The 26,796-nt window shown below is 35.6% G+C and overlaps 1 protein-coding gene and 1 long non-coding RNA gene across 2 annotated transcripts in view; both read left to right on the top strand.

Moving 5' to 3' along the window:
* The window catches only part of Wdr33 (WD repeat domain 33), a 102,912-nt gene that overhangs the window by 40,541 nt on the left and 35,575 nt on the right, over positions 1–26,796 (top strand).
* On the top strand, positions 5–25,714 carry LOC125619370. The gene is made up of 5 exons (XR_007350888.1): positions 5–1,160; positions 15,065–15,071; positions 16,011–16,021; positions 20,752–20,755; positions 25,703–25,714. It is a non-coding gene; the product is annotated as an uncharacterized LOC125619370 (long non-coding RNA).

The following is a 26,796-nucleotide window of genomic DNA, read 5'->3' as shown; positions in this document are numbered from 1 at the left end:
ATGTGTACTAACAGTACTGATTAGAATATTTAAATAGGGAAGGCATTTGTGGTTAAATCATCACAATACCACAATACCAGTTTACATCTCCATTCAAGTTTTTCACATGTACACACCATCTTAGTCAGGCTCTTTAAAGAAATCCAAACTCACTTTCTCTAGTTCACAAACATTTTATAGATTTTTACTACTAATATCTTTGAATTCTTTCAGCTTTAAATTAAATATAAGAGTCCCCTCTCTATCTTTTCTACCATTACTTGCTTGGTTGTATGTGTGTGTTTTTTTTTCCTCCCAGTACTGGAAAGTGAATCCAAGGCCTTATACATGCTATTCAAGTATTTTACCATTGATATACATCCCCAGCCCTCCTTGCTTGACTTTATGCCTCTTTTAGGGCTGTATTCCTTTTCTTGTCTTGTACTCAAAATAACTTTCTCAACATACTCACACTGTAGTCTTGTTCTTTCTTTTTCCTTTCCCCTCAGTACTAAGAAGTTAACCCAGGGGCACTCATAGAACTGAACTGCATCCCTTAACCCTTTTTATTTTTTATGTAGCTGGAATTAAAGGCATGCACCACTGTACTTTCATCTCCTGGAAGTCTTCTTGCAAAAATAAATTAGCCCCCAAAAGAGAGGTCTCAACAACTACACTTCTCAGTGTTGATTTATTTAGCGGAACATATATTTGTATGACATTGCCCATATGTAGATTGGGAAGGATTGCTTATTTACATTTATTGATTCCATAATTACAATAAACCTATATGAATTGCTTTTACCCTATAAAAATATATATTTTCACCTGAGCCATTTTTCATTACTGTGTTAGTTTATTGGACTTTATAAAGTGGGACTTAAAATTAACAGTTTGCCAGTGCCAAAATATTAGCATTTCATCAACATCATTTATATGAGTTCAGTAATATTAGAGTTAGGGAATTATCTGTTACATATATGCAGTACAAACATCACAACAACGGTATTATCCTTCCAATTAAATCCTGTTAGTTTATTCTTTCCTAAAAAGATAGTATTTTCAATTGCTTAGTTTAAATCTATACTGGCCATATCCATGATTTCAGTGTGCCACAAAAGTAACGTCTTCCTCTGATACATAATTGCAGAGTAGGAGAATAGGTGTTACAGATATTGGGTGTTAGGAAATTCCTATTTAGAGATTCCCTTTATGTTAAAGAGGCAGCAGAGTTAGTTGTCTTGATGGATTTATAAGTTTTTTTTTTAAAACAACTTTTCTGAGTTTTATTTGCAACATATGATAATGATTTCTGGATAAGAAAAGGACCTTAGTGATATTTTAACCCATATTCTGAGCCATTTTAACCCATATTCTGAGCCAGTGTTTTTGATCCCATTTACCTTTACTTTCCTGGCTTTGCATATTTGTATAGATTCATCCCCAGGACTGTGTTACTATAGCTAGCATAAGGATCTGGAGCCTATCATATGCTCATGTGTATGATAGGTATGTGCCCATCATGTACTCAGCATGAATGTCATTTTATTGTATAACTTGAGAACAAGATGGATTATTTATTTATTTATTTATTTTTTTTTTTAGAGAGAGAGAGAGAGAGAGAGAGAGAATTTTAATATTTATTTTTTAGTTCTCTGCAGACACAACATCTTTGTTTGTATGTGGTGCTGAGGATCGAACCCGGGCCGCGCGCATGCCAGGCGACCGCGCTACCGCTTGAGCCACATCCCCAGCCCAAGATGGATTATTTAAAGTCATCTCTTCTGAGTTATATTATGGATGAACTCCATGACCCAGAAGGTTTAAAGTGACATGTTGATAGTAAAATAGGTTCAGATTCAGAGCTAGAATCTTTTGTCACTTAATCCTATCTTAATGCCATACTAATGTATATTTTCTTACTGTTACTTAACAGTAAGTCTTAGATGTTATAAAGAAATAAGACAGACAATATTTTCTACGTTTTGAATGTCTTTAGAAGTATAGAGGTAATAATTCTATTTAATATAATTCTAAGGGATCAGCGCAGTTAATTTTATAATGGACTATACTGACAGGTCTGATCTGAAGGTCCTCTGCTTTTACCAAAGCAGAAAATCTATTATATGATAACATTTTTCAGTTCTTTATGCCAGTGAAAAGTTATTCAAATTTGCAGCTGTTTTAAAATAGTGCTTAAGAATTTCCCCCTGAAATTTAGAGTATATTGGAAATATTAGCTAGTGATTAAATATTTTCAGATTTTATTTCAGGTAAATTTAGATACAAGTTAAGAGGATACTGAATGATTACCTATTAAAATATTTAGTGTAACTTAAAATATACTAATGTCTATATTAAACGAGTGTTGAGTTTTGTATATAAGGACCCTTCCTTCTTTCCTTCTTTTCTTATTTGGTGTTACTAGGGATTGAACCCAGGGCCTTGTACATGTTAGGCAAGTTCTCTGGAGCTATTTTGCCAGCCAGCACCCATTTTCTCCTACATACCTTTAAAAAATAATAATAATAATTTTTTAGTTGTTAATGGACCTTTATTTATTTATTTACCTACTTACTTACTTATTTTATTTATATATGAGCCTGAGTACCCAGGGCCTCACACATGGTAGGCAAGTGCTATACCAGTGAGCCGCAACCCCAGCACCCCCGAAACCCCACACACACATGCCTTTTTTTAGATAATATCTTACTAAGGCCTTGAATTTGTAGTCCTTCAGCCTTTTGAGTCACAGAGATTAGGTGTCTGCCACCATGTCTGGCAAAGGCTTTTTATTTTAGGTTTTTACTATGGAAATTTCATACATGCAGTGTTTCTGTCCACAAAAAATTATAATGAATCTTCATGTACTTTTAGGATTCATATTTTGGCTTATTGATGTCTTGCTTCCTTGAACAAAATATTCTACTGGCTTTATAATCATAATTGTTTGTTAGTACCTCAAGGAGTGAGACAAATATGAATATACTAAACTAAGTTGATTGTATAATCCAATAGTTCTGATACTAAGTCTGCTGTAGAAGAGTTAGTAGAGTCTAGTTATCCATTTTCTTTCTTTCCTCCCATTTGTAAATTTTACAAATCTAAGAGATTTGCTGTCCTCCACTTGGTGGGTTGGGAATCAGAGGGATGGTAGATATATAGTTGTCTCAAGGATGGCATGAAACTATTCAAATAAAATTAGAGGAGAACTCTACTTAATTTAGCTCTACTTGGATAAAGAAAATTGGATCAAAGTCAAATAGTGACTGTTCTAACCTTTTGAAGTGTTAGCTGTCCAATATTAAGGGCGATGCTTGTTGTTCACATAGATTTTAGCATCTGGCAGGCAAGCATATCCTTTGCATTGTTCATTTGTACATCAGGCCCTAACTTTTAGGGTTAAGTATTTTAAAAATTCAAGAACACTCAAAGGGAGTTTTGGATTTATATAGTACAGCACTTTTTTATCACATACTTATCTTTTCTGCATCATCCCTAAAAACCAGTCTTGTACTTAAAAAAAAAAAAAAAACAATTTCAGTGACATAGTATTCACAACCTCATACACCCCCTTCTTGGTTTTAGACAGCTCTAATTTTCAGAATGTTCTTCTCTTATATCAGAAATCAGCTTCTCACAACTTGTCTTGCCTTTGAAATACCAAAAAAAAAAAGAAAAGAAAGAAAGAAAGAATCACACAGTCTCTTTTACAAGGAGCAGCACATTAAGCATTCAAATATAGCAGTCATGTCTTCTGTTGTATATTTCAGCTTTAAGCATACAGTGTTCTTGTACCAGAGCCATGGTTCCCATACTTTTGAGCTCAGAATTTACCATTGCTTTATAGTGTCATTTCTGAGATTGTTCTTACACTTTTTGGAAAAGGAGGAAGTTATACAAGAGAAAAGTAATGTTTTCTAAGTTTTAAAATGGACATAGTTGTATTGTTGAGAGATTTGCTATGCAAAAGGATTTGTTGGTTGATTTACAGGTTGAAAAAATAGACATTTGTGAAATCGAATACACTGCAGCATGAGAACACCATGTGTATGTCCAGCACTATAGACACATGTGTAAATCACCAGAGTTTGCACATACTTGACCTTCTCTCCTCCCACCCCCACTCCCCCCATATAAATTAAGGCAGTCAGTTTGTGGACTGGGATTCAGAAACACCAGGAGAATATTAAGACTTTATCACTTTAGGTTACTGATATTTGTGCATTTGTAATAGCATGATTAGACTATATACTTAGAAATTATGAGCATATACTATATGCAAACTCTCTAGATAGAAGATTTTTTTGTATGGTATGGACCCCCCCACACACACTTCTTAAAGTTTTGTAGGTAAAGTAAGAAATTATCACTAAGTTTGAAGATGTTGGATAAACATGGGAGAAGAGTTATGTTAGAGGTACACTGTTGCCAACTTAGGGGGGAAGCAGATCACTTCCTGGTAGAAGGTTGAAAATATGGAATCAGAATACTGAAAGAATTTTTTTTTTTTTTGCCAATTTAAAATACTGTTTTATTTAAGGCATTGCATTTTCACTCAGCTATAAAGTGCGATGTTTTACTTCCTTTCTCTGTGCACATATTCCATATTCAAGTAGTGATAGGGCCCTGTAATTTACCATAGCAGCTCAACTTTAAAACTGCCACGGAATGAGAGGCATTACACTCTTAAGAGTTTATACTTTTACCCACTTCCTGTTTGTGTGTTGGAATTGGGGGTGGGGGTTTGTTTTCAGTGCTGGGGATTGAACCCAGAGCCTTGCTCTTAGTGTGCTAGGCAAATGTTCTACCACTGACCTACATTCGGTGTTTTAAAAGGAATGTCAGCATGGATTTAGTGTCTCCCTGAGCTGTACTGACAGAATTATGAAGTAAATTTTTAATGGGGAAGAGAAGGTATGGGGCAGAGGGAACTGATTAAGTCTTCCATTTAATAGTCTTCTATAAACCTGTCCATATAGGTTTAGAACACCGGACATACTTACTACAAAAACATTAAACCACAGTGAACTGTTCAAACTGCAAATGGGCTATAGGTATTTATTTGCTAGTTTATGTAAATACACTGAAGGACTTATTCAGGAGGTAAGGTTTGTTTTCATTTTTGAAATGTAGCACAGAGAAGAAACGAAGCCTGAGTACTCACTACACAGCTTAAAAAGTCTCTCTGTGCCCCTTCCTGATTATACTTGACTGTGATTTTTACTAAATGGGAAAATTCTGCTTCAGAGATCTTTTGGTTCAGCAGTATGTTTTTGAACTGTGTAAAGTTACTTTCACACAACCTCCGTGTACTGAGAAACTGTGGTGCTTTTCATTGGAAACAATTTTTATTTATTGAAGTACTTATTTTTAAAAGATCTTACAAAACATTCTCTTCAAGGTAAAAAAACAAAAATTCTCTGCTTCCATTAAAGTTTGGGTCATAGCAGAATAACTCCATCCACAGACACGTCGCTTTTTAATATTAAAAGCATTTCAGGTACATCTCATTTAATCATACAGACAACCATGTGGATCCATTTTACATATAGAGACCTGTTTTCTTATCTGTAGTTCCTTATTTTGAGGAAGAGTTTATGTGACTCTTTCTTCTCTGCTCTCCTGAAAAGATTGGATCGTATTTGTGGTAGGTTCTCTTATGTAAATAATTACCTGGGTGTGAAATTACCTGGGAGAAAGACATAAAATAGCTTCTAAAACCATTTGAGGAAATTGGTGTAGTAGGGTCCTGAAATATTTTGTATGATACATTCATGTTTTTATAGGAATTGTTTTAAATTTGGGCTTTTCCATCTCTGGGCTTATTTAAAATCTGGTATATAATATGCCAAAAATGTGTTGAAGAGAAATATGTGGTTTTCTTGGGATGGCAGAGATGCCTGCTGCTACCATAGGATCCAGTGTTTTAATTAAGAGTTAGGAGCTAGTACCAGATACTGTTTTTTTTTTTAATTTATAAATTAGTTAATTTTAATTAGGTTTATATGACAGCAGAATGCATTTTAATTCATGTACACAATTGCAGCACAACTTTTTATTTCTCTGGTTGTACATCATGTAATATACATATGTGCAGTCATACATTTACCTAGGATAATGATGTTCATCGAATGCCACCATCTTTCCTGCCCCCATGCACCTTCCCCTTTTCTTCCTCCGCTTTCCCGAAAGTTACTCCATTTTTCCCATGCCCCCCCCCACTGTTTTGAAATAAGGATTTTACCTTTGTGATAGCAACAAAATTCTAATTAATAATTGAAGCAGTTTTCAGCAAGAGCCTTTACATGTTCGCATCTATTAAATATCCTGTGGTCATCGTGTTCATTTTGACCAATTAGTTACCTTGTTATAGGTTCCTGATTGTTTTTAAAGTTAAAACTCTGACCTTTGGGAAGACTGATAAAATATATTAGATAATATATACTGTGTGCTGGCTTTTTCATTTTTAATGGGTAGAGGAGCCTTTTATAAAATACATAATTAGAATATAGTAGGGTAAAAAATAAAGGTAAAAATAGAGGAAGTGAAGTAATAAAATGAATGCTGTTTTTTTATTCAGTCACATTTTTCCGTCACTTTAAAAATAATATTTTTGGTGCCAGAGATTGCACATGCTAGACTGGCACTCTATCACTGAGTTACACTTCTAGCCCTTCATGGTTTTTAGTACTGTATCAAAACAAACAAAAATTCAGCAATGCCGAAAAAGTACTTACAGTATGTCGTACTTTCAAAAAAGATGTGCACACACATAAGGACACACACACAGAGACATACACAATAAAAAAGCTCTGAGAAAAAAATAGTCTTTCCATAATGCTCCCTAAGGCACATTAGTGCTTCCTTTGAGATCCAGTGGTTTGAAGTAAGTCATGCTAAAGCAGTTTTTTTTCCTGTTTTATGGGATAACTGGAGGTGTCAAGGATAAAGTAGCTTGACCATAGCCAATCTTAAACTAATGAATAGATCATGAGGGAGGAATGTGGTTTTGTAGCTGCATAAGTGAAGGGTCATTTCCAAAGTAAGTAAGTCTCCACTGGATGTTTCCTTCCTGTGAGGCAAGTATACAGACTGTGGTAAGATTCTTTTCTTGGCTATTGTGTGACATTGGTATAAATCTAAATGACTTGCTTTGCATATTTATAGCAAGCAAAAATTTACTAGTTTTCAGGATTTGAGAAGATTTCTTAATATTAAATTTAATGAATAGAAATTTAAAAACATAAAATGTAAAATTTAGGTATAAACGGGGAGTCCTGCATTTCAGTTTCTAACCACAATTTAAGTCTGGCTTATTAGAGAGCATATTAAAACAATACTGGGTTTTAGATAATTGTTGTGGGCTCTTTTCCCCATTTAGTAGAAATAGGTGTTTAGAATAGTAAGGTTCATTTTTGAGGTGAGTTGATTAGAATGGGGAAGGATCTGGAAACCATGAGGAACAGTAAAGGGAAGTTTAGCGTTCAATTTGGTCAAAATAGACTTAAGATTATTTTCAGATTTAAAGGGTTTGTATAGGTCTGGAACATGGAAGTATGCAGAAAATATAGGACATCATGCTTGGATGTAATTGTTTTCCTATAGAAAGAGAATGAACTGTTCTGTGAGCTATTGGTGTGGACATATTTATTACAATAGATTAAATGGATAAGATTGATCTCATAAGGAGTTGTGGCCACCTTCTCTTTGTTGAAATATAAGATAACATTAACTCTTATTCTTCAAAATATAGTGAATGTGAGCCTCAAAATCCTAGTCTTTAAAAACTTTAAAATATTTATATTTTAATCATTTATCTTAAATTTATAGCATAATATATTTATACACATTTATATAGCTATCTAACCACCTCTAGAGAAGATGTAGAATATCTTAAGTAACCCAAAGATTCCTTCATGCCTTTTTCCCACTCTAACATTTTATTAGGTAGTTTCCTTAGACTGAAAGATTTTTTTCATTAAATTATTTTTCATTTCTCTCTGTTGTTCTCCAAGTTGAGTTTGTGTGGTCTGACCAAGGGACGCCAACAAATTACAATGATATGAAAATTAAAGAATGGGGCTGGGCTGTAGCTCAGTGGCATAGTGCTTGCTGTGAACGTGTGGCACTGGATCCAATCTGTAGACCACATAAAAAGAAATAAATGTATTCTGTCCATTACAAACAAGTTTAGTGATTTTTGAATTTAAATCCTGTTTCCTTCTTGAAGTCATATGGCATAGTATGCAGTTTTAAATATCTTTTTTGTAGGCTGTGAATGTTAAGTAAGTACTTCAAAGGTTTGGTGTTATAATACTTCATAATTTTTTTCTAATGGTGTAATCAGATCCTTTTTTTTGTTTGTTTGTTTTTAGTATGAGGTATTGAACTTGGGGACACTAGACCACTGAGTCACATCCTGAGCCGTATTTTGTATTTTATTTACAGATAGGGTCTCACTGAGTTGATTAGTGCCACTGGGATTACAGGTGTGCGCCACCATGCCTGGCTAATCACATCATTTTGTTTTCAGAAATTTATATAGACTATATCATGTACTTTATTATTATTATTATTATTTTTGGTACCAGGGATTGAACCTAGAGGTGCTTAACGAGTGAGCCACATCCCACGGATGTGGGATCCCTACGGATTGGATCCAGATTTTATTTAGAGACAGGGTCTCACTGAGTTACTTTAGCACCTTGTTAAGTTTGCTGAGGCTGGCTTTGAACTCATGATCCTCCTGCCTCAGCCTCTCAGCCCCTGGGATTACAGGCGTGTACCACCATGCCCAGCATGTACATCTTTTTTTCAAGTGTATTATCAGTCTGACTTTTGAGGATATTATTAGTCTCACAGTTTGAATACTTTTTAAAAATTTTTTAATTTGTTATATATGACAGCAGATTGTATTACAATTCATATTATACATATAGAGCACAATTTTTCATATCTCTGGTTGTACACAAAGTAGAGTCACACCATTTGTGTCTTCATACATGTACTTAGGGTAATGATATCCATCTCATTCTACCATTTTTCCTACCCCCATGCTCCCTCCCTTCCCCTCCCTCCCCTTTGCCCTATCTAGAGTTCATCTAATTCTCCCATATCCCCCCACCCAACCCCATTATGAATTAGTATTCTTAGAGAAACATTCTGCATTTGGTTTTTTGGGATTGGCTAACTTCACTTAGCATGATATCCTCCAACTTCATTTACCTGCAAATGCCATGATTTTATTCTCTTTTAATGCTGAAAAATACTCCATTGTGGGGCTGGGGATGTGGCTCAAATGGTAACGCGCTCACCTTGCATTCGGGTGGCACTGGGTTCGATCCTCAGCACCACATAAAAATAAAATAAAGATCTTGTGACCACCGAAAACTAAAAAATAAATATTAAAAAATTCTCTCTCTCTCTCTCTCTCTCTCATTAAAAAAAAAAATACTCCATTGTGTACATATACCACATTTTCTTTATTCATTCATCTAAAGGGCATCTGGGTTGGTTCCACAATTTAGCTATTGTGAATTGTGCTGCTATAAACATTGATGTGGCTGTGTCCCTGTAGTATGTTGTTTTTAAGTCCTTTGGGTTTAGACCAAGGAGTGGGATAGCTGGGTCAAAAGGTGGTTCCATTCCCAGTTTTCCAAGTTTTACAGTTTGAATACTTTATTTTTCATGCGAATGTAAATTACCAAAGATCTTCTGGGTCAAGATGAAATATTTATTTAAACAGATTCAAGAATATTTATTAGGCATTTTATTTGGTTTATTCAGTTCTAGCAGAGGAATCACTAAGTCAGTTGTTACAAAAGACCTTAATGAAGTTGGACACAGTGGTGCACACTAGTCTCAAATATTTGGGAAGGAGAATTGTAAGTTTGAAGCCAGTCTGGGTGAACTTAGCAACACTCTGTCTCAAAATTAAAAAAAAATGTAGCTCAGGTATAGCTCAGTGATAAAGAATGTGCCTAGCATACATGAATCACTAAGCCACATTCGCATCCCTTTTTATTTTATATTTTGAGACAGGTTCTTACTAAGTTGCCAAGGCTGCCTTGAACTTGCAGTCCTCCTGTCTCAGCCTCCTGAGGAGCTGGGATTACAGGCGTGAGCCACTGTGCTCTCCCAGAATTGTTTTAAATAGGGTTTTTAAAAAAATTAATTAATTTATTTAATTTTTTGATGGGGAAGTGGTACTGGGGATTAAGCGCAGGGGCATTTGGCCACTGAGCCAAATCCCCAGCCCTATTTTTTATTTTTATTAGAGACATGGTCTCACTGAGTTGCTAGCGCCTTGCTTTTGCTGAGTCTGGGTTTGAACTTGCAATCCTCCACTGGGATTACTGGCGTGTACCACCGTGCCTGGTGTATTTAATTTTTATGTGGTGCTGAGGATTGAACCTAGTGCTTCACACATACTGGGCAAGCATTCTACCACTGAGGCACATCACAGCCCTAAATGTAGTTTTTGACTTTTCGTCTTAGACTTTTAAACAGTGAGAAATAAGATTATACTTAAAAAATTTTTTTTTCTCTTAGTTGTTGATAGATCTTTATTTATATGTGGTGCTAAGAATCGAACTCAGTGCCTCACACATACCAGGCAAATGCGCTACTGCTGAGCCACAGTTCCAGCCCATGATTATGTGTTTTTTATTTAGGAAGCATGTATTAGAAATTAAACCCAGTGAAATGGGAAAAATTTGAAAGACAGTGTGAAGGAGGAGAGTTGCAGTCTTTGATAATAGAAGCAGGCTGAGAACTGACATTGTTACAAATGGCAAAGTTTATCAGTTTTTTAAATTTAGTCTTTTTAAAAAATATTAGTTGTAGTTGGTCCCAATACCTTTATTTTTGTTTGTTTTTATTTTTATGTGGTGCTGAGGATCGAACCCAGCGCCTCACTCGTGCTAGGTGAATGCTCTACCGCTGAGCCACAACCTCATCCCCTAAATCTAGTCTTTAGGGAGAGAATATACGCAACATAATACTGTAGTGTCTCCATCATTATATTAGAATCACATTTGAATTAAATGTGCTAAATTAAATATGTGTGAAATAATTCTACATTTCGAAAATTTAAAAATTGAGAGATTTACAGGTGAGATTGGATTTAGTAGAAGGCTCGGCTTTCCTGTTAGGTTACTTGTAGTAGCTTAATGCAAGTACAGCTGAAAGAAAGAAACATTTTAAAATGGATCTTATGAATACTAGATCTTAATACCCTAATTCACCATATAGGATAAGTGAGACCCACCACTTCCTTTTCGCATTGTGAGTTACACAGACGTTACTTGTATAAATATCTTCTTTTTGAACAAACTTGTAAACATTTTTTTTTTTTCAACTGGTTTTCATTACATCAAAGTCAGGGTTTTGAACTTAATGAAAGCATCAGAACATGAGTTTAAATCATTTCTCCTGCTTGTTTAAGTTACCAAGTTTTCATGATCCATAAAAATTTAGTGGTAATGGCAATCTTAACAAGAGACATCAGCTTGTAATATATGCAACTCCAATAAAGGGGAGTGAAGGTGACAGTTTTCTGTTTCAGCCCAAACTCCCATATGTGTCAGTTCTTGAGAAATGAAACGTTGAAGACAGCATTTGGGATCTTAGACTGAAGCTCCAAACTCAAGGCCTGGGAAGGAAGCATTAGGATCTTGGCGCAACAGGCTCATAATTTTTAACCAGCGCTCCCATACCCTAGGAGTGAAACCTTCCTGTTTTTTGAAAGGTAGGAAATGGTGATTTTTTTCTGTAACTCTACCCCTAGGCTTTTAAAAGCTCATCTTATAGTTTGCAAAACGTGTTTTTGGCCTTTTTTTTTTTTTTTCAAGTAGAGAGGCCTTCTTTTGGATTACCATTTCCCTGAACTTCAAAACCTCCAGGGTTGTGTTTTTGTTTTTGGTTCTGGGGATTGAATCCAGATTGTCACTAAGCAAGTGCCCTCCCAGTGAGCTAAGTTCATAGCCCTAAACCTCTAGGTTCCCCCCTGCTGTGTGTATACGTGTGTGTATAAAACAAATAGTTATGAATTGAATATCTTTAAAATGTCTGTGTGTATGATTGATATATTTTTGTAGGAATCATTAAGAAGTATAATTTATTAGTTTCCTATGTGCTTGGCTTCATTGATATGAGCCTGTGTAATATCATCTGCTTGTTTGTTTACCTGTCTGTCTATCTATCTATCTGTCTGTCTGTCTGTCTGTCTATCTATCTATCTATCTATCTATCTATTTATTTATGAGATGGAATCTCACTGTGTTTCCCAGCTGATTTTGAACTCCTAGGCTCAAGCACTCTTGCCTTAGCCTCCTGAATGCTTGGACTGCAGAAACACAGCTCTGCTCCTAGGTCTAAAATGTGTATTTTTGGCCAAATGCTTGCTTAGTGTCTATAATAGACTAATTTGTATTATAGAAACTTGATATTTGGACTAAGTTAGCATTTTGGTTTTTGTACCTCTGTCTAGATGTTATTGATACTTATAGAGGTAACATTGAGCCAGGTATACACTGTAATCCCGGTGGCTGGGGAGACTGAGTCAGGAGGATTTTGAATTCAAGCAATTTAGCAAGGTCTTAAGCAACTCAGTGAGACCCTGTCTCTAAGTAAAATACGAAAAAGGGCTGGGGATGTGACTCCATGGTTAAACATCCCTGGATTCAACCCCTGATACCAAAAGAGAGAGAGAGAGAGAGAGAGAGAGAGAGAGAGAGAGAAATAACATTGAAGTGCAGAATGGGAGATTTTTCATGTTTAAAAAATTGGGGTGAGGGCTTAGGTTGTCGCTCAGTGGTGGAGCACTTGCCTCACACATTTGAGGCACAGGATTCCATTCTCAGCACTCCATACAAATAAATGAATAAAATAAAGGTCCATCAACACTTAAAAAAATCAGGGGTTGGGGGTGTTCCTCAGTAATAGAGTACTTACTTAGTATGTGTAAGGTCTTGTGTGTTTTAGTTCTTAACAACAATAGCAACAATAAAAATCATTCAATGAAAGACTATCGATACTTCATTTTCTTCTCAAAGCTAACATATTGTCCAAATATTTCAGTATTTAAGATGAGCACTTTAATTTTTTGTCTTAACAATTTACCTTGTGAGTATCAGTAATACTTTTATGCTTCTTCTGAATGATTCATAATGTTTAGTATGGTATTGACATTAAAATCAAAATGGAAGATGAAATCATCCAGAGGGCTGGGGTTGCAGCTTAGAGGTAGAGCTCTCACCTAGTACACGTGAGGCACTGGGTTTGATCCTCCGCACCACATAAAATAAAGATTGTGTGTCCACCTATAACTAAAAACTAAATATTAAAAAATCATCTAGCGGGGCTGGACATATGGCTCAAGCTGTAGCGCGCTCGCCTGGCATGCGTGCGGTCCGGGTTCGATCCTCAGCACCACATACAAACAAAGATGTTGTGTCCGCCGAAATCTAAAGAATAAATGTTAAAAAAAAAATTCTCTCTCTCTCTTAAAAAAAAATCATCTAGCACTACCCTCCTTGTGAATTATGAGATGTATATTAATAAGCCATGTTTTTTAAAAACCATGTTTTAGAGTCATTTTGTAAGTCTAGAATATGTGGTCTAACTTTATTCTACCATTAGTATTCACTAATGTCAATACCCTTTAGCAAAAGACGACCAGGAATACACTTGAAAAGGTTGATTTTATTACTCATTGCAGCAAATAACATAGATCATAGGAAACCACGGAGTGTTTCAATATTAGGGTTTATAAAGAATCTGTTATAGGATATGGGCTTTTAACTGGGTAATTTGGGGATGGCATAAGGGAGTAGAGAGTTGGTATTGGGAGCTCTCAGAAAGCAGAGGCTCTATGATTGGGTATCAATAAGCCTTACAGGGTGAGGACAGACTAGAGTTACGATAAAGTTATAATTGGTAAAGAACTAGCTGTTATTTGGAAATTGGGGAGTTCAAATTTTGTGGGTTGTGCGGTTACTTTAAAGTCTTTCTTTATCATGATCTCAGTATGACTACATTTGATTTCAGATGTTCAATGAGATTGTCCAACAGGAGAAAGTGATTAAACTGTAAATGTCAAATCAGTATGTAATATCTATGCGACTTGGCTGTGAACATAAGGTTGGTTTTAAGAGGTTGGAAGCTGTGTTTTTTTTCCTTTCTCAAAAATAAATTCATTGGTCTCTTATAAGTAGACTGGCCAAGATTAGTAGGAGTAACATGTTGGATATATATAGATTGGAATGAACTGCAAGAATGCTGACAGTTAATGTTCTTACAAAACAGTGAGGTGGCCTATCATCCAGTGGAAGCCTTATTTCAGCTGGCTATGAGAAGTTTAGTTGTCAGAATATGAACACGTTCTTCTTAAAAAATAAGATGAATTAGTTTTCCTGCATTAACCTCTGTTCCTCCTAGTGTTTACCCCGCTAAGTTTAATGTCTAAGAATTAGTTTTTAGAGTTGTTTAGAATAAGTTGTAAAGAATTAGCTTTAAGAGTTGTTTCTTTCTTTCTTTCTTTCTTTCTATATATATATATATATATATATATATATATATATATGTTATAGGTGGACACAATATCTTTATTTTATTTTTATGTGGGGCTGAGGATTGAGCCTGGTGCCTCATGCATGCAAGGTGAGCGCTCTCCCTCTGAGCCACAATCCCGGCCCCAAGAGTTGTTTCTTTATAGTTGGGTAGAGTCACCTGTTCATTTTCTATGTGGTCTAAAATAATATAAAATATTATTAAATATTAGAAAAATTTAAATGCCATCAAGATACGTACTGGCAAATACCTTACAATAATAATTGTAAAATTCTTTATAAACTGTAAGGATAAATGTAGGCAAAGAAAGAAACATTTTCCCCCACTTCTTGGTGCTAGGAATTGTATTCAGGGCCTTCCTTAAATGCACATGCTGGGCGAGCATTCTACCACTGAGCTACACCCCTAACCTGAAAGAACCTTATGTTTACAATTTCACTCTTTATTAATTTATTTATTTGTAGTTGTAGATGGAAAGAATGCCTTGATTTTGTTGTTACGCAGTGCTAAGGATCGAAGTCAGTTCCTCACATGTGGTAGGCACATGCTCTGCTATTGAGCCACAACCCTTGCCTCTACAATTTCACTCCTAAGTTCACTTGTGTGCATCAAAGATCACAGAAGGGATTTTTATGTTTATTCTTATATTCAGATAATTTGTATGTCCTGTGCCCCACAAGTTGCCACTCTTAGGACTGGTGGGAGAGGAGTGGGATATCCATTCCATTCTTCATGAGCAGTGCAAATGACAACTGGAGATAGAAGTATTCAGATTATCACTTGTGTTAATTTCACACAACATGTATTCTAAAATATGCATTGCATAATTGTATTATAGGATAGAAAAGACTATCCCTATGATTAGTGAGATCATTTTGTTTTTGTGACTTTAAAAGTGGTAAATGGGCTAGAGGTTGTGGCTCAATGGTAGTGTGCTTGCCTAAAATGTTCAAGACCATGGACTCAGTTCTCAACACTGCAAAGAATAAATTTATTAAAATAAATATGAAAAAGATAAATTTAAAAGATCACGTATTTATTGAGCATTTGCTCATGTAAGTCTGTTGAAGTCCTAAAACATAGAGTTCTTAAGATGAGTGCATTGTCACACACCTGTCATCCCAGCAGCTTGGAAGGCTGAGGCAGGAGGATGGTGAGTTCAAAGCCAGCTCAGCAACTTAGTGAGACGTTAACCAACTCAGACCCTGTCACTAAGTAAAACATAAGAAAAGGCCAAGAATGAGGCTCAGTGGTTAAGTGCCTCTGGGTTCAATCCCTGGTACCAAAAACAAAACAAAAAACATGCATGTCTTTAAAACAAATTTGTTTTCTAGCAAATTTCCTGAGATAGGCTTCTTCCATTTAATCTTTTCCTTGGATGATAGATTGGGGCTTTCTTTTTTTTTTTTTTTTTAGCACCGAATCCCTTAATGTATAAGAGAGAGAGAGAGAGCGAGAGAGCGCGTGTGTGTATTTATTTAAGTTGTAAGTGGATATAATACCTTTATTTTATTTTTATGTGGTGCTGTGAATCGAACCCAATGCCTCACGTGGGCTAGGTGAACACTCTACCACTGAGCCCCAGCCCCAAAAGCTGGGTAAGTTTTTTTTTTTTAGTAATTTTTTTTTTAAATATTTATTTATTTATTTTACTATTTGGCGGACACAACATCTTTGTTTGTATGTGGTGCTGAGGATCGAACCCGGGCCGCACGCATGCCAGGCGAGCGCGCTACCGCTTGAGCCACATCCCCAGCCCCTTGGTAAGTTTTAAAACTAGAAAAGTTTGGTTTGTAGGTAAGCATTAATCATGAGTTTTCATTAAAAGACTAGAACACATTTGGGTAGTGTCACATGATTAGGGTATTCAACGTATCTAGTTATGTTAGATGGGCCAGAAGTTAGGCTTCTTAGAGTTGTACCATAGTTTTGTTATTGACTTACAGAGTTTCCCCAAAGGAATAATATTGTTAATGGTTTGTCATTGAAATCCTTCCCAACCTGCCACCCCTGGGTACCAGGGATTGAACTCAGGGCACTCAACCACTGAGCCTCATCCCCAGCCTTATTCTGTATTTTATTTAGAGGCAGGGTCTCACTGAGTTGCTTACAGCCTCACTTTTGCTGAGGTTGGCTTTGAACTCATAATCCTCCTATCTCAGCCTCTCATTGAAATCTTAATAGTTTCTCTTATACTCTTTCTCTCTTTTCTCCTTTCTTATACTAGCAATTGAACCCAGAATTGTTTTACCACTGAGCTACATTCCCAGCCCTTTTTATTTTTTCTTTCGGTCTCCTGCCTCATACTCCTGAGGTGCTGGGTTTACAAGCAGCATGCACCACTGAGCCCAGCTTCATAGTTTCGTTCCTCTGCTCTCCTCTCCTTTCTTAGTTTCTTTTTACAAGTACTTTTAAAGCTTTTAACAATTTATTTAGATTATAAAAGATTTTAGATTATGAAAACTGCTTTCCTTTAATTCAAGCAGTATAACCTTAAAATAGTGTTGATTTGGAACCAAGTAAGAATGAAAACTTAGCAGATCAAGATTTTTCTCCTAATGATTATTCCATTGTGAAAAATGTGTTGATTTTAGGTTGTATTTTGTTTTTATCTTTTGTGGTATTGAGGTTGAGGCCTCACACATGCTAGACAAACACTGTACCTCTGAGCTACAATATCAGCTTGTTTTAGGCTTAAAACACTGTGTAATTATCACCTAAAGTTTATTTACTAAGCACAGTACATAATTTTACATGGAAAAGGCATTAGTGTATTGCAGACTTACTACAGATTTCAGGATTGGTAGGGAAATTATTACATGATCATTTTTTGTCTGTGTTTAAATTATATGTGTTTGCCAGAATATATCAGAATACTTTTTCATATAGTCCAGACACACGGGTGAGAATTTAGTTCAGTGATCAAGATCTTGAGTTTGATCCCCAGCACTGCAAAAACAAACAAAACTAAACAAGAAAGGAAAAAAATAGGTACAAAGTTTTGTAGTATTTTCTTGGTTAAAGTGGGTTGATGAAATGAAATGAAATGAAATGAAAGCTGTTTGAGCAGAAACCCACTTTGATGACCCCACTGGTCCTATCATCTAATACAGACTATACATTTACATTTATGTCTTTTTCTTCTCTTTTGTTGCTAGATATTAAACCCCAAACCTGTGCATGCTAAGCATGCCCCCTACCACTGAGCTACTCCCACAACCCTTATGTGTTTTTTATATAACTCAACCAGTTTACTATATCTTTTCATAGTCAGAGATGAATGAAGTATATTCCTTCTGTCTTTTTCTTTGTGTACAAAAGGAAGGATAAACTAACTGACATGTTGTTACCATGTTGCTACCTTTAAAATTGAATATAGTGTAACTAATTAATGTTTTCAGTGGCTAAATGGCAAGGGAAAATAAAATCTTAATATTGTGCTCTTAAGTTCAAAATTCTAGGTACATAATTTCTGCTTGGCAATTTTTCTTCTTCCTCTGGGATACTTTTGCAGTACTCATCTGAAAGTCAACAGTTGGCTTTGAATCCTAGCTTTTTAACTGAGCAAATTTTCCGTTTGTCCTCTCATTTATAAAGTAGCCTAATGATACCTACTTTACAGAGCTGTTGAGAAGTTATAAACATGCACAGAAGACACTTATCACAGTGTAGGGTGAAGCAGGTGTGTTTTATATGTCAAGGAAAGGTACAGAAAAGGCAGGACCAATTAAGAAATATATATTTTAGTTAATTTAAGAGGAAGTTGGAATTATTAGAAAAAGTGCTGAAGGTTTTATTTAAAGGAGGAGGTTATTGAACCAAGAGTTTAGATGACATATGATTATCCTATTTAGTAGTGATTATTAGGTTTACAAGTATCATCCAGAGCTGGCGGTTTGGCTCAGTGGTACAGTACTTGCCTAGCATGTGCAAGGCCCTGGGTTCCATCCCCAGCACCGCCCAAAGGGGGGAAAAATAGAGATGTCATTGATAAAATTAATTGTATTGTAAGCCACACTTAAATAAATAACATTGTATTGAAATGAACTATGACTTATTTTTTTTTAAAAATATGTTCTTTACGTAAATTCTTATATAAGCTCCACTATCATCTGAGAACCACAGGCTTACTGGAAAATTTTCACTCCTAACATTCTCCCTGGATCTGTCCCAATGTTCATTGCTTGCTCACATGCTTATATATTTGAATTTTTTCTGAGAACCACTAGCTGCTTGTTTTGAGCTCTAGTTAAGTAAACTCACATTTGGTGGATTTATTTTATACTGAGTTACACAATAGATTTATAGCACAATATTCTTACCATTGCTTCATTTTTATAGGTTTACAATGTCTTAAAAACATGAAGGCCAAAAATATTGATATATCTTTGTGGTGTGAGTTGTTTATTTGAACATTTTTAATAGACATTGTAATTTTAAGTTGAATTAAAATCAAATACTCATTGTTACGAATATTTATAAAACTTTGGTTGCATTATATATCCTCATGTAGTCTATTTTTCTTTAGTCTTTGGTTTCCTCTTATCCTTGCCGTTTCTAAAAATGTCTAGTGAAAGAAAAATCATTCTTGAAGCACAATGAAAGGTGAGAAGCCTTCAATCTACTGTAATGCTTTGATTTTATGTTCAGTGTGATGACTGAAGATGAGAAGTTCAGACCAGAAACTGGGAATTTTGTGGCCCACATATGTCGACGTCACATTGTTCCCCAAAGTAGAGTGTCATTGTTGCTACATACATCTGGTTAGCCAGCATTTTCTCATTGAGAAGAATTGATAGCATGACTATGTGATTCTTCTGTGCAGGCCTGGCTAAAGAAATGTTTACTCTGATCATAGGTATACACAAATGAGTTCTTCAGAATGCAACAACCATGCCATTAAGGTCCACCCTCAGTATGTATTTTACAAAAGTGTTCCCACTGCCTCAATAGATTTATTTTGATCTTTCCCTGTCTTGTTCTGTGATAGGGAAGATGACAGATGATGAATATAAAGTCAGGCTGACTGGAAAACAATTACTGACCTATATGGTGATCTTACTTACAACCTGGCTTCAAATAGCAGCATCATTCCTTGACCAACAAAGGTGAAGACCAAATGAAACACTCAGATGCATTTTTTCCATCAGTCACGCATGTCAACAGTATATTCTATGTGTAACATGGAAGTAAGAATTGGAGAGTTTTAAGGTGGATTCACACTATGTCATCCGAAAGGCTGTGATCAACATTGTTGGGGGATTGGAGGGGTGGAAAGGTAAGGAAAGGATTGGGTCAGACCAACATACAATTTTTTTTTCTTGAGAATTTCTGCCCTTTTTTTTTTTTTGGTTCTGGGATTGAACCCAGGGGCACTCAACCACTGAGCCACATCCCCAGCCCTGTTTTGTATTTTATTTAGAGACAGGGTCTCACTGAGTTGCTTAGTGCCTCACCATTGCTGAGACTGGCTTTGAACTTGGGATCCTCCTGTCTCGGCCTCAAGAGCCACTGGGATTACAGGCTTGTGCCACCACGCCTGGCAGAATTTCTGCCTTTTAAAAAAGGTAATTAACGTTGATTTAAAAGTTTACACAGTTAAAATAAAAATCAATATTTTCCCCACCCCTTTCCCAGTCTCACATCCAGAGGTAAGCATTATTCTACTAAGTTTTTTTTTGGTATCTTTCCAGAATTCCTATGTACATACAAAACTATTTTTTAAAATTATGACAAAAAGGGGATTATACTGCACATGTTCTATTTGCTTTTTCTTACTACATGCTATATGTCATGGTCATCTTTTTGTATAATTATTCCCCAGCCTTTTTGATGGTTCAGTAACACTTCTTAGCACAATTTATTTAACAATTCCTGATTAATAGGTATTTAGGATTTGCAAGATATTTTTGCCAAGACCAAAGTTGTGCACTAAACTTCCTTGTAGCGTCGTATTTGTGTCCACATGTAAAATTTTCCTTTAGTGTAGACTTTTGACAATAAATTCAGTGAACCAAAGGGTCTGAACACTTAAAAATTTGGAAGATGGGTTGTTCTCACTGTTCCAGAAATATTAACAATGAAGTTTTCAGAAAGGTACTGTTTTACGGCAATTTTTTAACCTTTTAAAACTCTAATCTTAATTTTAAAAAAGTTATAAATAATAAACATTGTAAAGTCTTGTCTCTGACACCACAGAGGGGTGGAATTTGAAATGTAAAAAATCTGTCAATCCTTTATCTGTCAATTTCCTTATCTTTTATTGTGATCACCATCAGACCTGTAAACGATATACTTCCCTATTTTCTTGTTGCCTGGCACAGTATGTCTGCTTCTTGCTATGCAAGGTGAGGAGTTTAATGGTCTTATACCGCCAGCCATGCTTGTAATTATTTCAGTTTAGGGAGTCACCAATTTTAGGCAGTATTTCACCACTTACCATGAGGATTCAGAAGGAAACCTGTGCCACTTAGCATTTTACCACTTTTCTGCTTTATAACTGCCTTTACTTACATACATTGTCAAAGGTTTTAGGATATTTTTATTCTATTCTTCAACTATAATTATCTTATGTTCTTTTTGTATTTTTAAATTTTAATTTGTTATATATGACAGCAGAATGTATTACAATTCATATTACACAGAGCACAATTTTTCATATCTCTGGTTGTACACAAAGTAGAGTCAACACCATTCGTATCTTCATACATATACTTAGAGTAACGATGTCCATCTCATTCCACCACCTTTCCTACCCCCATGCCCCCTCCCTTTCCCTCCCTCCCCTTTTCCGGATCTAGAGTTCATATGATCTCCCATGCCCCCTCCCCCAAACCACATGGTGAATCAGCATCCTTAAATCAGAAAACATTCAGCATTTGGTATCTTATGTTCTTGAAGAAACAAAAACCAAAAATAAAAGTTTTCTTCTATGAAGGATACTTTAATCACTGAACAAAGAAGTACAATCAGGTCCTAGAGAGGGAATGATAATCCTGTGGCAGTTGAAACAAAGGTGAAGTCAAGATCAAGTAAGAGTCTGTTTTTCTTAAGTCTTACTCTATCAGCTATTGAAGATGATGACACAATTTATTTTGATGTAGTTTTTTTTTTTTTTCACCTCAATTTCACTAAATCCTTTGTCCTGGAAGATTTTTAGATTTTTTAAAATTTTGCAATTTGAATAAATGATTTTTTTTTGTAAAAGGCATCATCAAGTTCTCAAACTTATGGCTTTATTTTGGACTGTTTTCTATACTTCAGTCATTCTGGGATTTCTTGGCTTCTTCCAAGTCCACTCATTTTTGCAGTTCAGTTAAAAAACATTGTCAAAAAAACATTTTCAAAAAGTTTTCTCAAAACTGGTGCTTGGGAAGTCAATTTCAAAATTATTTTGTCTGGAAATGTCTTCAGTGTTTTGCCGTCAAACTTAAACTGGCCTCCTGGTTTCTCTGGGGAGTGAATTATTGATTTGAAGTCCTCTTTCCCTCAGAACTTTGAAGGCTTCTGATTGTCTTCCAGCAGTTTGGCTGTCAAGAAGTCACATGTGGTCCTAATTTTCCTATGTGAATATTTAAATGATCTCTTTGTTTCCATGGACAACAACTTTTTTTTTTAAGAGTAGGTCTTAAATGCAAATATTATAAAATATATTTTTCTTGGCATTGTTTAATCTGCAGTCACACCTTTGTTTCATTTTTTTTTTTCATTCATTTTTGTTTCCCATTTCTCTATGGAGCTCATGGATTCTCAACTAGATTGTTGGGTGTCTAGGTACTGTCTACCCTTTGTTACTTGTGTTACTTTTTCTTCCAAATTCAGGAGATTTCTAATTTATCTTCCAGAATACTAATTTAGTCTTCAGTCATGCCCAATCTGTTATTTATCCCTTCTTATGAATTTTTTATATTATCAACTGCATGTTTAATTTCTAAGAACTAATGGTTCTTTGTTTTGTTGGTTTGTAGTAGCCTGTTCTTTTGTTTATTTGCCCCCTTCTGTACCCAATCTGGCCTCAAAATTGTGATCTTCCTCCTTTAGCCTTTGGAGTAGCTGGGATTACAGTCATGAACAACACCTGGCTTTTTTTTTTTTTTTTAAATAATAATTTTAGCCCTTAATTCTTTGCATAGTGACTGAAGAATGTAGCTCAGTGGAAGAGCTCTTGCTTAGCATACATGAGGCCCTGGGTTTGATCTCTAGCACTGGACAGAGGAAGTAGGTAAATTGAAGTGTTTATGTGTATATTGTTTGGTTTGATGTCCTGTTCCTATTTGTTTTTATCAAGGCCACTTAAACTGTTTCTTTTTCCTGATCTTTCCCTTACTTGCTATTTTCTCAAATCTCCAGTGATCCAAATATTTGACTAGTAGTTTGTTTTGGTTAATATTTGCATTTATTTTGCAGTTATACTTAAAAGTCTGCTCTTCTGGATGATAGATCTCCTAGACACACACACACACACACACGTGTGTGTGTGTGTGTGTGTGTGTGTGCGCGCGCGCGCGCGCGCGCGCGCGTATAATGAGGATGGGGAAGGGCAACCTTGGAATAAATTGCCAAAGTAAGTGGGTTGTATTCTGAGGCAGAGTGCCCTAGTTTGTTCCAAACTGCATTCTCTTTCACCCTTCCCTTTCTCTCCCCCTCTATCCTTTCTGTTTTCCTACTTTTTTTTTTTTTCCATCTTTCAGGGGCATAGTGTGGCATTCCTATAAGCTCCCCCCACCCCACTTATTTTTGCTTTGTTAATAAAGCAGTTGTCTGGCTGTAACTGAGGTCACTTGTTCTATATATAAATGGCTCACATTTGAGTTGAAAGTTTTTTAAAATTAAAAATAAATTTTTTTTGGTCAAGGTACATGAATTTTGGAAATAAGGCCATCCTCTGCAAACCTTTGAAAGCAAGAATGAGCCTGATTGTGACTTGATTCCAAAGCACAGTCCCTTTTCACATTTGTGACCTTGAAACACTTTCCTCCTGATGTTGTCTTTCCATTATTTTTCCATTTCTGAAGAAATCTCAAATATTAAAATTTAATCATATACTTAAGTTTGAGGTAATCCATGGCATTGGAGTATTTGGAGGTAAGTCATTAACTGAAAGACAGTTTGCTAAACTTAGTACTTTCCTTTGAGGTTTTTTCCCCCTAGAAATGCATTTATATTCTTCAGAAATAGAGAAAATACAAAGAAAATTGTCAAATTTTCATACCCCAAATCAGAAGTATTGGAATCATGTTCTTCGTGGGGGATGACATTTTAGTTCAGTAGAATCTATCGTTACATCAAAAGTATTATCAGTCTTTATTTTATGTGTGTATGTATGTGTTTGTGGCACTGGGGATTGAAACCAGTGCCTTGCTCATGCTAGGCAAACCCTCTTTCAATGAACTACATTGCCAGTGTCCTTTCTTAAGTTATTTAAAATATAATGAAGGTAACAGTGGCCTTTAATTTTAGGTTTTCCAGCTTTGAGATATAATGGACATTATATCAAGTCTAATGCTTGAGTTGGATGTTGGTAATTGGAAATTATTGTCTTTGATACAGGGGTCACTTTGAAAACTGAAATTTAAGTCTTACAAAATCTTACTTTGTGTAAGTTTTCTCAAGTTGAGCCATTTTTCTGCCTGCCTTATTATATTCAAAGTGATAGCTTATTGCTGAATAACTAAGTCTGTCTGCCTGGTGAGCTCTTTCAGGGCAGAGGTTGGATCAAAGTGGAAGGTTTTGTTTATCAATTATTCAGAATGTATGCTGGAGCCAGGTGCAGTGGGGTGGGGTGGGGGTTACTATAGTCCCAGCTACTTAGTAGGCCAGGTAGGAGGATCGCTTTAGCCCACTTTGAGACTAACTTGGGCAACATAGCAAGACTCTGTCTTAAAAAAAAAAAAAAAAGTACTAGGCATGATTCCAAATGCTTCACATATTTCATCTAATTCCCGAAATAATCCAGTAATTGAGTAGTAATCTCCACTTTACACATAAAAGTATTAAAGGTTAGGTAAATTACATGAGAACCAGTAAGTGATACCTGGTTTATTAATAATTATTACATGAACTCTGAACCCTATATCAATTGGACTTAAATTATATTAACATGTTCTTTTCTAGATTCCAGTGGAACTGATTTGATTTGGTACTGTACTTGCATTCCTATTGGACAAAGCTAATGTCATCTGGGTTATTGCCTTTCATAGTAGGTTGTGAATGCGAATCAGAATTCTCATGATTCATGTCCTTTTTTTCCCCCATTATTGGGGAGTGAACCCAGGCCTACCCTACCACTGAGCTACTTTCCCAGCCTTTTTTATTTTTTATTCAAAACAGGATCTCATTAAGTTGCCAAGGGTGGCCTTGAATTTGCCATCCTACTGTCTTAGCCTCCCAAGTCACTGGGATTACACATATGCACTACCAAGTTTGCCTTGTTTACCAGAAGTTTTATCATATTTTGTCAGTTGGGGTTTTTCAGATGCTTTTCTCATGGTTAGACTTGGGTTATGGATCTTTGGGGCAGAAGGTAAAAATATCATTTTCAACACATTGTATCAAGGGTGTATACTACCAGCATGATTTGGTATTCACCTTCACCTGCTTGAGGGAGTGTTTGTCAGATTTCCCTAGCCTAACACTATTTTTCCTTCCTTTGCTGGACTGAACTTTTTGAAATGAAGTAATGATGCACAGCCCACACTTAGCAGGTTGAGAAATAATCTACCTCCCTCAGGGTATAGTAGTGACATTAAGCTGCATGGGATTTTTATGCAGGGGAGATTTGACTCTTTACCCCCACTTATTTATGCAATTTTTTCTTTTTGGTACCAGGTATTGAACCCAGGGCACTTTACCACAGAGCCACATCCCTAGTGCTTTTTTTTTTTTTTTTGAGACAGTTTCTTAGTTGCTTAGGGTCTTGCTAAGTTGTTGAGGCTGGCTTTGAACTTGTGATTCTCCTACCTCAACCTCCTGAGCTGCTGGGATTATAGGTGTGTACCACCATGTCTGATTTATGCAGTTATTTAAATCAGTAGGGCTTAAGTATGTAGTTATTTTGTTGAGATACACTATTGATATTAAGGAAATTAATTAATATAATCATCTCCCAGTTGAGGTTTTTCTCAGTTATCTGATTTCTTCTTTGAAACAGAAATGAGTGTATTTGTCAAAATTCCGTTAGAGGGTATCTCATCCCAGATTACTCATTTATAGACAAAAAAAAAAAAAAAAAAATCTAGTGATAGCTGTAAATTGCAGTTTCTTAGGAATCATGTGATAGACACTTGCCCCCAATCAAATTTAAGGATTCATGTAACCTTATTCTGATGTAGGTACATTTTTGTCACTGCCATTGTTACCTTTCTTTCAAGATGTGTGTAGCAGTATTAGGTGGAAAAGATTACAGGGAGTCACATTTACCAAAAATGTGCAAATATGCCCAAGAAGATTTTGGCAAAACAAATTCAAAGTACAGTGGATGCTATAAATTGCTATGATTGCCATGGGGTTAATTAAATACTTCTTCTTTGGCTAGGATTATTTGTTACTTTCATTTATATAAACTTTAAACTTAAAAGAAATGTAGTCATTTTTTGACCAACTCAAAATGAACCTGTCCACCTTTTTAATTTGCTTTCAGGAGGAAGGTTTATCCCAGGAAGTTTTGGTATAGCATTTAAAATTTCCTTCTTGGTTCTGTTTTTTTCTTCCTTATTAGAGGATTCAGTCATGGTTTCTCTTGGCTCAGCTTATCTGCTGACATTAATAACTATTACTAATGTGGCATAGGTACAGTTCTTTCTGGTAATCTTATTGCCAGGCTTCTATCAATCTTATAAATAATTTTTGGGGTTTCATAATTTTTTAGTTTTTCAAATGCTTCAAATGCTTTTTATATGCTTCTTTTCTTGACTCTGTATGTTATTACCGAGATGTGAGTCATGTCTATAAAAATGTTTACTGGACAACATTTGATTATTGAATTATACACATGTGCACATACAAACTCAACCAATGCATCTCCTTGTATCCTTCCTTCTAAAGAAGTTTGTGATTTTTCCTGAGTGCCTGCGTTTGGGACAAAAATATCTGCCATCTCAGACAAATGGCTGAAGTGTCTTATGATATTAGCATTAACATCTAGGAATCAGAAGAGAACAACAGCAGTGAAGTTGAGAATATTTATTACATTCCTTCCCTTTAAGCTGCTATCCAAATAGCCTTTAAAATTAAAATGATTTCCAC

Source organism: Marmota marmota, unplaced genomic scaffold, assembly GCF_001458135.2.
Source record: "Marmota marmota marmota unplaced genomic scaffold, marMar, whole genome shotgun sequence".
Taxonomy (NCBI): Eukaryota; Metazoa; Chordata; class Mammalia; order Rodentia; family Sciuridae; genus Marmota; species Marmota marmota.
This window is presented reverse-complemented; position numbering and strand designations above follow the sequence as displayed.